General features: G+C 40.4%; 1 protein-coding gene across 1 annotated transcript in view; it reads right to left on the reverse strand.

Annotated features, from left to right (window-relative positions):
* Positions 1–11270, reverse strand: part of LOC123510419 (choline O-acetyltransferase-like) — a 68753-nt gene extending 57483 nt beyond the window's left edge. Inside the window, 2 exon segments of the mRNA XM_045265594.1 lie at positions 7962–8020; positions 11155–11270. The gene's annotated coding sequence lies outside the window, so the exon portion shown is untranslated.
* Between the last annotated feature and the right edge of the window lie 778 nt (positions 11271–12048).

A 12048-nucleotide genomic window follows, 5' to 3' on the forward strand; every position in this document is an offset into this window, starting at 1 on the left:
GGTTTTAATACTAAGCATGAGTGTTTTATATGTATTAAGATTTAGGGCACACACACACACACAGACACACACACACACACACACACACACACACACACACACACACACACACACACACACACACACACACACACAGTAGCTCAGTGGTTAGAGTGCTGACTTCACAAGCCAGAAGACCGGGGTTCGATTCCCCGGCCGGGTGGAGATATTTGGGTGTGTCTCCTTTCACGTGTAGCCCCTGTTCACCTAGCAGTGAGTAGGTACGGGATGTAAATCGAGGAGTTGTGACCTTGTTGTCCCGGTGTGTGGTGTGTGCCTGGTCTCAGGCCTATCCGAAGATCGGAAATAATGAGCTGTGAGCTCGTTCCGTAGGGTAACGTCTGGCTGTCTCGTCAGAAACTGCAGCAGATCAAACAGTGAAACAGTGAAACACACACACACACACACACACACACACACACACACACACACACACACACAAAGTCACATATTTACCATACAAAATAACAACAAAACGAAAGGTGACACATATACGAACAGAGAGAGAGAGAGAGAGAGAGAGAGAGAGAGAGAGAGAGAGAGAGAGAGAGAGAGAATATACCTGTAAACTTCGCCAGTCAACATTCGCGAGTGAGCAAAAGCGTGAATTTTTAATGAGATGTTTTGAGGGGTAAGGGTGGAGTCTCTCTCTCTCTCTCTCTCTCTCTCTCTCTCTAGTCAGTTTGTCTTATTATATCATCGTTATTATTGAATTATTTATTTTTCTTCTTTATTTTTTCTGATTTCTCCGTCCTCCTTCTCATCATCATCATCATTATTATCATCATCATCACACATCACCATCACACTCATCACCATTATTAAGATCATCACCTTTCTCCTTCTCGTCTTTCTCTTCCTCCTCCTTATCACCAGCATCATCACAACCTCAAATACCATCACCACCACAGTTTTCGCCACACAATCCCCCGCCAAACATTCCACCAATCAGGGGAAGCGGTTGGAGTGACGTAATTCCCGGCAAGCCAATCAATGAAGTCGTATTACAGGCGGATGTTCGATATATCTGCACAACTGGAAATCGATACGCGGGCCATTCAGAATCGTGGCGAGCGTGTTGGACTGTGTCACGAGCAAGAAGAAAGAATATTTGTCGTATTTTTTCCTATTTTACCATAATTTTAATCATTTCCTCGCGATCGTGTTAAGATTTGATGGTCTAGAGTTTTTGAATGATTAGACATAATTCTTTTCTAGCTTGTCAGGTTTAGAAAAAGCGAACATTTGTAGGACTTTTACTAGAAGCAGATAAGAAAATTTGTGCTATTTCTCCCTTTTTCGCCATAATTTTAGTCGTTTACTCTCATTTTTGTTAAGAATTGGTGGTTTAGAATATTTAAATCATTATCTATGTATGTCTACGAAATACTTTGAGATTTGTAAAACTTTCACTTGAAGCAGGTAAGAAAAATTTGTGCTATTTCTCCGTTTTTCGCCATAATCTTAGTCGTTTGCTCCTATTTTTGTTAAGATTTGATGGTTAGAATATTTTAATCATTACCTATGTATGTCTATGAGATACTTTAAGATTTGTAAGACTGTCACAAGAAGCAGAGAAGAAAACCGTGTTATTTCTTCTTCTTTGCCATAATCTTAGTCGTTTATTCCCAGTTTTGTTAAGATTTGAAGGTCTAGAATATTTAAATCATTATCTATGTACTTCTACGAAATACTTTGAGATTTGAAGACTGTCACGAGAAGCAGAGAATAAAACTGTTATTTCTTCCTTTTCTCCATAATCTTATTCGTTTGCTTTCATTTTTGTTAATATTTGATGTTCTAGAATTTTTAATGATTAGCTATAAGTGTTTTTAGCTTGTCTGGTTTAGGGAAAAACGTCAGAATTTGTTAGCTACGAAATAGAGGGATTAATATTTGTTTTTCTTCCTTTTTCGCCATAATTCTACTCGTTTCCTTGCGTTTGTGTTAAGATTTGATGGTCTAGAATATTTAAATGATTAGCGATGTGTATTTACTTTGAAATACCTTCAGATTTTGTAAGACAGTCACGAGAAGCAGAGGAGAAAACTGTGTTGTTTCTTCTTTTATAGCCTTAATCTTAATCGTTTGCTCGCATTTGTGTTAAAAAATTGATGGTCTAGAATTTTCGAATGGTAAGCTATGAGTGTTCTAAATTTGTCTGGTTAAGGAAATGCGTTAGAATTTGTAAGACACGAAAAACAGGGAGGAATATTTGTTTTTCTTCCTTTTTCGCCATAATGTTAGTCGTTCCTCCAAATTTGTGTTAAGAATTGTTATAGAGGTTTTGAATGATTATCTATGAGTGTCTAGGAATTAGTTAGAAATTTGTTAAGACTATGTCACGAGGAGCAGAGAAGAGAAATTGTCTTTGTCTTCCTTTTTCACCATAATCTTAAGTCATCTTTTCGCATTTGTATTAAGAATTGATTGAATTTCATGTATAATAGCTTTATTTTAATCATTTTAATTGCCAGGAGTTATTCAATGAGAACCTATGAATATATAATGTTAATAAACCTTTGAAAACACCTCGGAATACCTGAAAATACTAGAAAATACTTGAAAGTCCATACAGAATTAATGTTTTTGTTGATCAAGTTATTCTAATGCATTTAATAGTCTAGAATTGCTGAGAGATAAGGTATGAATATATTATGCTAATCGAGTTTATGAAATGCACTAAAATATCTGAAAACTCATAAGCATTAAAATATAAGAAAACTCTAAAGTTCATGAAAGTGATAAGATAAACAATAAGATAATCTCTGAAAACTCATAAGCATTAAAATATATGAAAACTCCTAAAGATAATGAAAGTGATAAGATATACAATAAGATAATCAAAATATTCTAATGTGCCCACTAGCCTTTAAATATTCATAGACTATCTTGATTTCATGCATAAGGGAAGGAACTGAGAACAAAGGAACAAAAAGAAAATTAAGGGAAACAAAACGGCTTACTATTTGCCTTTCCCAAGTGAAGTAACTATATGAATATTAGAGAAAAGTTCCGCCAGAAATACTTTGAGATCGACAGGTGTTTAATGTCTCTGCTCATGGAAGAAAGTGAAGGAAAAAAAATTCAGGAAAAATAAAAATCCCAACTGTATTTTTATTATGTTTTCCAAAAGTAACCTTGGAAACATTCTGGAAATTAAACAGGTATTTATTTTATCGCTTCATTTGTTATTTTTTGTGTATATATTAACATTTTCTATTAAATAACACCGCCTTAGTTGTTTAAATGAGAGGAAAAATGAAGATAAAGTGAAACCATGCGTGCTTTGGGGTCCGAGGGATCTCCAAGCAAACGAGGTTGAATCCTGTCCATGGTCCGAGTGTAGGTTGGGCTTCCTCACTTGGGGCAACGGTTTCCTAGCGGGTGAGCTTTAAGATAGGAGGTACCCCAAAATGCATCCCCTTTAGCCTACAAATTCCCACGAAAAGTCCACATGGTATAAATAAAAAACGAAAAGGAGACTTGCTAACTGTATTTCCAGAACACGAACCTTAAGAAATGCACTAACAAACCTGTCTTTTTTTTTACACAATCCACCTAAAAAAAAAAATAATAAAAGACTAACTGTAAACCACAAAAGCAACCTAACTACCACTCAAAGGAAATCTAACACTCTTTATTTCCTGTTCATATTGAGTTCAGGTGGAGTGGCGGCGGAGTACAGCAGAGTTATCTCCACGTGAGTTATGTAATGAATAATGCACGCAGACTAATTTAATGAAGGTGGAATCGTGAACAGGTGGAGGCCCATGAATAACAAGTACACCTGAGTAGGGAGTGTGTGTGTGTGTGTGTGTGTGTGTGTGTGTGTGTGTGTGTGTGTGTGTGTGTGTGTGTGTGTGTGTGTGTGTGTGTGTGTGTGATGAGTGTTGGACGTGAGAGACAGAAAAATAAAGTAACGGAATTTCAAAGTGCGTGCCTGTTATCTACATTATGAGGTAGTGGTGGTGGTGGTGGTGATGGTGGTGGTGATAGTAGTAGGTAGTAGTAGTAGTAGTAGCAACAATGGTGGCAGTGGTGGTGGCAGTGGTGGTAGCAGTGGTGGTGCAGTGGTGGTGGTGCAGGTGGTGGTAGCAGCAGTGGTGGCAGCAGTGGTGGCAGTGGTGGTGGTGGTGGTGGTGGTGGTGGCAGTGGTGGTGGTGTGTGGTGGTGGTGGTGGTGGTGGTGGTGGTGGTGGTGGTGGTAGTGGCAGTGGTGGTAGTGGTGGTAGTAGTGGTGGTGGTGGTAGTGGTGGTGGTGGTGGTAGTAGTAGTGGTGCAGTAGTAGTAGTAGTAGTAGTAGTAGTAGTAGTGGTAGTGGTAGTAGTAGTAGTAGTGGTGTAGTGGTGAAAAGCATGACCATTTGATACAGGTAAATATGAGTCAGGTTGAGAGAGAGAGAGAGAGAGAGAGAGAGAGAGAGAGAGAGAGAGAGAGAGAGAGAGAGAGAGAGAGAGAGAGAGCAGTCAGGGTTAGTAACACGAGTGGTGGCAGTGTTGGAATCAGGTAGAGAGAGAGAGAGAGAGAGAGAGAGAGAGAGAGAGAGAGAGAGGGAGAGAGGGAGAGCAAGGGAGAGGTAGAACTAGGGGTGTGGTCGGAGTGTACGTGGCGGTCGATACTCTTGTCCCTCTCCCACTCTCCCAGCTCTCCCTTCCCCCCCTAAAGACCTGAGAGAGAGAGAGAGAGAGAGAGAGAGAGAGAGAGACCTAACCTTAATAAATAAGTCTTAGTTTCATCAGATTTTAAAGAATTTAATAAAACACTTGTAAATCTGCGTGTCTTTAAGTATGTAGTGTGAGTTGGTCTTATCTCTCTCTCTCTCTCTCTCTCTCTCTCTCTCTCTCTCTCTCTCTCTCTCTCTCTCTCTCTCTCTAGTACGCAGCTGTCTCTACATGCACCCTTAACTATATGTAAACAGTGCTATACCAGTCATTTTTCCCTCTCTCTCTCTCTCTCTCTCTCTCTCTCTCTCTCTCTCTCTCTCTCTCTCTCTCTCTCTCTCTCTCTCTCTCTCTGTTCTTTATTTTAGCTTTGGCTTCGTTTTTTTTATTTTCTGTCGCTTTGTTTTGTAATTGGTCGACTTTTTATACCAAGTTTTTTTACATTCTTTTATCATTTTTCTCGCTTTCCTACCTTCCATTTCTATTTCTTTTATTCTTTTTCCACCTTTTCTCATACAGACATACACCATTCCTCCCTTTCTCTTTTCCTCCTTTTCTCCCTTCCTTCCTCTGTCCCTTCAGCCGTCAATCCTTCCCACCTCTCTCTTCCCTCCCTCCCTCCATCCCTCCCTCTCTACCTTCCTTCCTCTCCTCTTCGCTCTCCTAACCCTGATAAAGAGACATCGAATCCTTTATATTTGGTATCAGACGGTGAACCAAAAAGAAGCTTAATGATCTGTAATGTGTTGGAATTCCCGTGTGTGTGTGTATGTGTGTGTGTGTGTGTGTGTGTGTGTGTGTGTGTGTGTGTGTGACTTTTTGTTCATTATTGTTCATCCTTTTTGCGATTTCAAGTTCTCATAATGTTTACAGTTGTGTATTCGTAGTTATAGTGGTAAAAGTAGAAGTAGTTGTAGTAGTAGTAGTAGTAGTAGTAGTAGTAGTAGTAGTAGTAGTAGTAGTAGTAGTAGTAGTAGTAGTAGTAATAGTAATAGTAGTAGTAGTAGTAGTAGTAGTAGTAGTAGTAGTAGTAGTAGTAGTAGTAGTAGTAGTAGTAGTAGTAGTAGTAGTAGTAGTAGTAGTAGTAGTAGTAGTAGTAGTAATAGTAATCTTCCTCTTACTCTTATTCTTATGTAACATTACTAATAATCATTTTTAATCCCTCTTTTACTTTCTTCCTTTTCCCAGCCCCTCCCAGCCCCTTCCAGCCCCTCCCGGCCCCTCCCAGCCTCTCCAGCTCCTTCCTGCCTCTCCTTTGTATAGTAATTGAATAAACCCTCGTAAATATTTTCACTCCATCACTGCGTTTCCAGTCACCTCGCGTCGTTCCACCGTAAAAAGAGAGAATAGTAAAAGAACACTTATATCACACCTTCTCTCGTCTGGAAAATGCGTGACTGGAAATTTTTGGAATACTCTTCAGAAAAAAAATATATGCTACATTTTCTTTTCCTTTTTATTTTGCGTTTTGATTGAATAAAAGTGAATAATGACAGAGAGAGAGAGAGAGAGAGAGAGAGAGAGAGAGAGAGAGAGAGAGAGAGAGAGAGAGAGAGAGAGAGAGAGTAGTGAAAGACTTTTGTGTATGTGTGTACGCGTTACAAAAGGTTGCATTTGTTCCTTTGTGTGTGTGTGTGTGTGTGTGTGTGCTGGTGTATGGGTGGGTGTGTTGCTCGGTGGATAGGTGATGGGTTGGTGTGTGCGTGTGTGCGTGTGTGCGTTTATTCCTTTGCTTTCATTCACTATTAAAACATTTCTGCTTCATATTTTTATTTTTTCATCAAAGTTTCTTCATCTAAATTACGTTTCTCTTTCTTACTTACGTATTTAGTGGCAGTTTTATCATTTTCTCTCGTTAATGTAATCACAATAATAATTTAATAAGGTAATTCTTTATTTTTCATCTCGTCACCAGGTCTTCACCAAAATTACGTCTGTTTGGTGACTACAATATGATTCTCTCTCTCTCTCTCTCTCTCTCTCTCTCTCTCTCTCTCTCTCTCTCTCTCTCTCTCTCTCTCTCTCTCTCTCTCTCTCTCTCTCTCTCTCTCTCTCTCTCTCTCTCTCACAAAAGAATTTAATGAAAGTAATTTTTGTAAACTCAACATTTCATAATAAGCAAGAGTTTTTTCTAACTTTTTAATTTTTCATTTGCTGACAAACTTTATATTCGTTCTATTGATAACCTCCATATATTCTTTATAAAGTAAGATTTTTTTTTTTTTTGCTTTAAAGGAGTTTACACTCTCTCTTAAGCTTCCAGTTTTTCAAATTCAAGATTCTCCATAAGACATTAGAAAACTTTACAATCTTTCTTATGCCGGTAAGCTCGTAATAAACAAGAGGAACTCAACTTTGCGACCTTCCTTATGCTTCCAAACCCTAGATTCCATTTATAAAGCAAGATGATTTCAACTCTACAATCTTTCTTATGTTACCAAACCTGAGATAATTTTCACTTTGCAATCTTCCTTATGCTTCCAAACTCACGATTCACATTACCTGTAAACGTAAACACACCCTTTATAAAGAAAGATAAACCTCAGTGAACTAATCCTTCTTACGCTTTCCAATCCCAGAGAAAGTATACAATTTTCCCTCCAGAATCTTTACGAACCAACAGAGATTTCTTAGTGAGTCTCCCCACTTCCTTATGGCATCAAATTATCTTCATTATCTGCCTCGGCTTTCTGGTGACGGAGGCGATCAAACTGACAACCTGAAACGCTCTGTGATTGCCTCGCACGTGGAGCTTGTCATTACACAGGCTAAGTGGTCAGTGGGGGGCACGTAAACTGGAAGAGTGATTGGATTACTGTGTGTCTGTGTGTGTCTTTAGTCATATTCTTTCTTTCTCATATATGTAAGGTGTTAATATTTCCAGTGTACATTTTTTTTTTTTTTTTTGTGTGTGTATGATGTGATTGGGTTCAGTTTGTCTGTGTGTAGTTACGTTTTCTTTCTGTTTGTAGGAATGGTAATGTTTGCACTTATGTTTTTTGAGTGTGCCTAAGGTGTATCGTGCACTAGAGGAATAATTATCATACACGCAATGCACTCAGTACAACATAAAATCTGAAACACTCACGATTTATTTGATAACACGGGAAGAAAAAACTGTTAAGAGAAAAACACACACACACACACACACACACACACACACACACACACACACACACACACACACACACACACCACAACACAATACAGCATAACATAACACACAACACATGAAACAGACAGATGACTCAACACTCACCTCAAATATGTTCCAAAAGGGAGTGTTAAGGTGTTGATGTTCCCCGTCTTCGTCGCCACCTGCAGGAGGGAACATAGGGTCAGAAGGGCGTGAAGGATGCACTACTACTGCTACTTCTACTGCTACTACTGTTACTGCTGATGGTGATGATGATACTGGCATAAGTTATAATATTCAGTTAAGTCTGTAAACATTTCTTGAATCATAATTTTCATCACTAAACATTATCATCATCATACACTATCATCATTATCACTTATTCATTATCATCACCATTTATTCTCATTATCTATTGTCTTCACAAATCAGTATCACCACCATCACCACAATCATCAGTATCATCATTCACCTTTCACCATTACCACCTCTTCACCATCACTACCATCATCATCACCATCACCAGTCACCTTCGCAACACCTAACGTTTCAATATTTCTTACATTTAACATACGTCATTCCCTCTCATGTCCTTCACTTCTGCGTCACGTTGCCTTGATCCACAGAATGCATATACGTTTCATCATACGTTTCATTACACATTTGATCATTAGCGAAGGCAGAATCATCCATTAGTGATTATTTCTTGCGTTGTCACGTTTCCTGGTATATATCACGCTAATTTCGTATATAAAGGTTGATATTTTGAAGAGACGTCCCTTAATGAAACTGAATATATGACAGAAATAGAAATGGTTTGTTTTGTTCGAGGATAAATGATGACTATTCCTCGTGTGGTGACGTGGCTTGCTACCTGTGACGCTAATTTCACAGGTAAAGACCAGGTAAATATTTTGAAATGACATCGTGTATTTCAAGCCGTAAGGAAAGCTTGATATCTGACCAAGAAAATAAAGTAAATAAAGCAGGATGACTATTTCTCGTGCTGTGACGTATCCTGTTACAAGTGACGGTAATTTCATTGCTAAATACAGGGTAGGTATTTTGAGAAGGCATCACGTGTCTCTGCCGGTAACGAAGCTTGATACCTGACCAAGAAAATAAAGTAAATAAAGCAGGATGAATATTTCTCGTGCTGAGACGTATCCTGTTACATGTGACGGTAATTTCCTAGGTAAACACAGGATAGGTATTTTGAGAAGGCGTCACGTGTGTCTGCCGGTAACGAAGCTTCATATCTAACGCGGAAAATAAAACCTTATGTCGAGTTTGAAAATAGATAAATGAAAAGTTGTCATCGCTCCACTTTTACGAGTATTTATCTCATATATTTATTTTAACAAGGAAAGCAAGTCACCGGGAAAAGAAAATAATTGCCGTATTTTTCAAAGGGACGTTTTGTTTTCCCTTCATTACCCGTCGGAGGGGAAGAGCGGAGGGTTTGTGATGTCTCCGCTGGTGCGCTGTTTCCCCGACGCTCGCTGGAACACTGGCGCTGGCTGGCCGACTCTATTAAACAAAGGCTTTCCCGCATTGTTTTTCTGTCATCTCGAGCGTGTAATTCCTCTTATCATACATTTTGCTGCCCACACAAGTACTTTTCCATGTTCTTTTAACTCATTTAAAATATTTTCTATTTATTGTCCAAAATACACTGATGTTTTCTCGTTAATTCTTCGCTAACTCTTAAATTCTTCACGCTGTAATGTTCTATTTAGTTTATTTCTTTCATCCATGTCTTCCCGCCCGTTCTTGCCTCTTTCCGCCTCTTTCCCGCAGCCTCCAGCATCTACACATCTCCCGCTGCCTCCCGCCGACTCTCTCCGCCGAAGGGGGATGCTTTTAAACCACCACGTCCCGAAACAAAGCCAATTACAAGCCAATTTCAGTGTTCCAGGCCTCGCTAATGGCTGCTGCAAACTAAGCCAATGTGAGACTGAGTATTAGTGATGGAGAGGCGGCGGCTGAACAGGTTAAGTCGATCCGCGAGGCCGCACAAGAGGGAAAGAGAAAGAGGGACGGGAACTGTGACGAATGTGCGAGCGGCGGTGTCTGTCTGTGCGTCTGTCTGTGTATGTGTGGGAGAGGCAGGTTCTGGTTCCATCTATCACCTGTCCTTGTTTCTTTGTGGTGATGTGTCCGTGTGTGTGTTATGTCATAGTGGTTTTCTTCTGTTTTGTGAGTTAGTAAGACTGGTTAGGTTGCGTTGGGTTGGGTGGTGTGTTGTGAGTTCTTGTCCAGTTTAGTTTATCTTCTTTTCTTATCTATTTTTTTTTTTAGTTTAATTTCCGTGTCTTTCTTTTTCGTCCGCTTTTAAAATCGTGACGTTAACTAGTTTCATTTATCATTCTTTTTATATTTTGATAATTTGTTGAGTTTTATTTTTAATTTTTCTGTGTTATTACTATTATTCTTTTCTAGTTCTCGTGCGTCTCTCTTTCCTTTTGTGTTCCTTTGTCAGTTCTTTCAGTTTAATTTTGATCATCTTGTTTAGTTTTTATTTCTTTATTTATTTTCTTTGTTCCCTTGTCTTTGTCTCTTTGTTTTCATCGTTATTTCTTCAATGATTGTGAGTGACTTAGTTCATTCGTTTTATTTCTTTTTGTGTCATGTTAAATTTCCCTTTCTTTACCATTACATGTTTTTTTTTAGTTTTCGTGTGTGTTTCTTTAGTTTCCTTGTTTGTCTGTCTTGTCTGTGTCTCCATCGGTTCATGTCTCCGCTAACGACAAGTGTGAGCGACAGATTGCCTCTTCACTCACCGCCGCGCTGCCTCGGCCTCACCCCCAGCGGCGACCCGACAAGCCGACGCGGCGAGCGGGCAAGTGAGCGATTGAGCGCCGCTGACGGGAATTTCCTCCGCTCATCCGTCGCTCCTGGAAACACAAATCCCGAAATGACAGAAATAACACCAGCGACGAGAACCGCGGATAAACACACGCACACACGCACGCACATTCCTCGATAATCGAAAGACATACATAAACCAAAACTTGCTGCGGAGACAAAAGAAACTCGTCTCATTAAACTTTTTGCTGTGGATGAGGGAGAGAGACAAGAGGAGGTGAGATTACCCTTCAGCGCCTCCTACAGCAGAACCCTCGCCAAGGACACACACTGAGGACACAAAGGCTTCTCACACGCACCGCAGGACGTCACCTCACGCTGGAGACACACAAAGCATGGTACCTTCACACCACCACTCTGCGTTACTTCAGCGTCTCTTACAGACACTGCGGCAGTAGCTAGCACCTCACTGTACCTTGACACCACTGCCCTGCGACTGTTTACTCACTGTACGGGTGGAGATGAGCCCTAAACACAGCGGCTTCTTCCTCTCCTAACCTCGCCGCCCGCACCAGCCCTTCCCTGCGACCCGCCCGCCTCACACCTGCATCGATCGTGCGAGGGCGGGGCCAGGAGCGGAGGTACAAGGGTGGAGCACAGGCGGCGGAGAGGGGCGCTGCGGTGGGAGGGGCCGCTCCGGTGAGAGAGAGAGAGAGAGAGAGAGAGAGAGAGAGAGAGAGAAGAGAGAAGAGAGTAGAGAGGAGAGCGGAGAGACCAAGAGAGAAGAGCATTGAAGGGAGGTTTTGAGACAGACAGGCGTACAGACGGACATCAATGGATAGGGTGACGTCACAGCGGTGCTATAAGCGTCAGGTGGACGAGGCGACGCCAACAACGCCACTGATAGAAGATGGAAATGAACAAATGGAGGGATGGGAGAATACATCAACAAGAACGAGGAGGAGGAGGAGGAGGAGGTAGGCGGAGAAAAGCAAGAAGGAAAAGGAGTAGGAGGCAGACAAGGGAAACGGAGAAAGAGGAGGAAGTGAGAGAAGCAGAAATAGAAAGAAGAGTAAGAGGAAAGAGAAGCAGGACAAGAAAGACGAGGAGGAAGAAGTACAGGGGGAGGAAGAAGAAGAGGAAGAAGAGGAGGAGTTAGGGTGGTTTCTTTGAAGAGAGGAAGAGGATGTTAACTTTTGGGAAAACCCGCGGCCTCCTGAAGACACAGAAAGAAAAAATAATAAAGGAAAATAAGAGGAAAGGAGAGGAGAGGGAACACGAAGATTAAAAAATGTGGTCTTTGTCATAAAATAGAGATAAGAGATGAAAATTATAGAAAAAAAACGTAGAAGTATATGGCGTTGGAAATTACATAAAAGAAGGTTGAAATGGAAAACTTTTA

The sequence above is a fragment of the Portunus trituberculatus genome, chromosome 29 (genome assembly GCF_017591435.1).
Source record: "Portunus trituberculatus isolate SZX2019 chromosome 29, ASM1759143v1, whole genome shotgun sequence".
In the NCBI taxonomy this organism is placed as follows: domain Eukaryota; kingdom Metazoa; phylum Arthropoda; class Malacostraca; order Decapoda; family Portunidae; genus Portunus; species Portunus trituberculatus.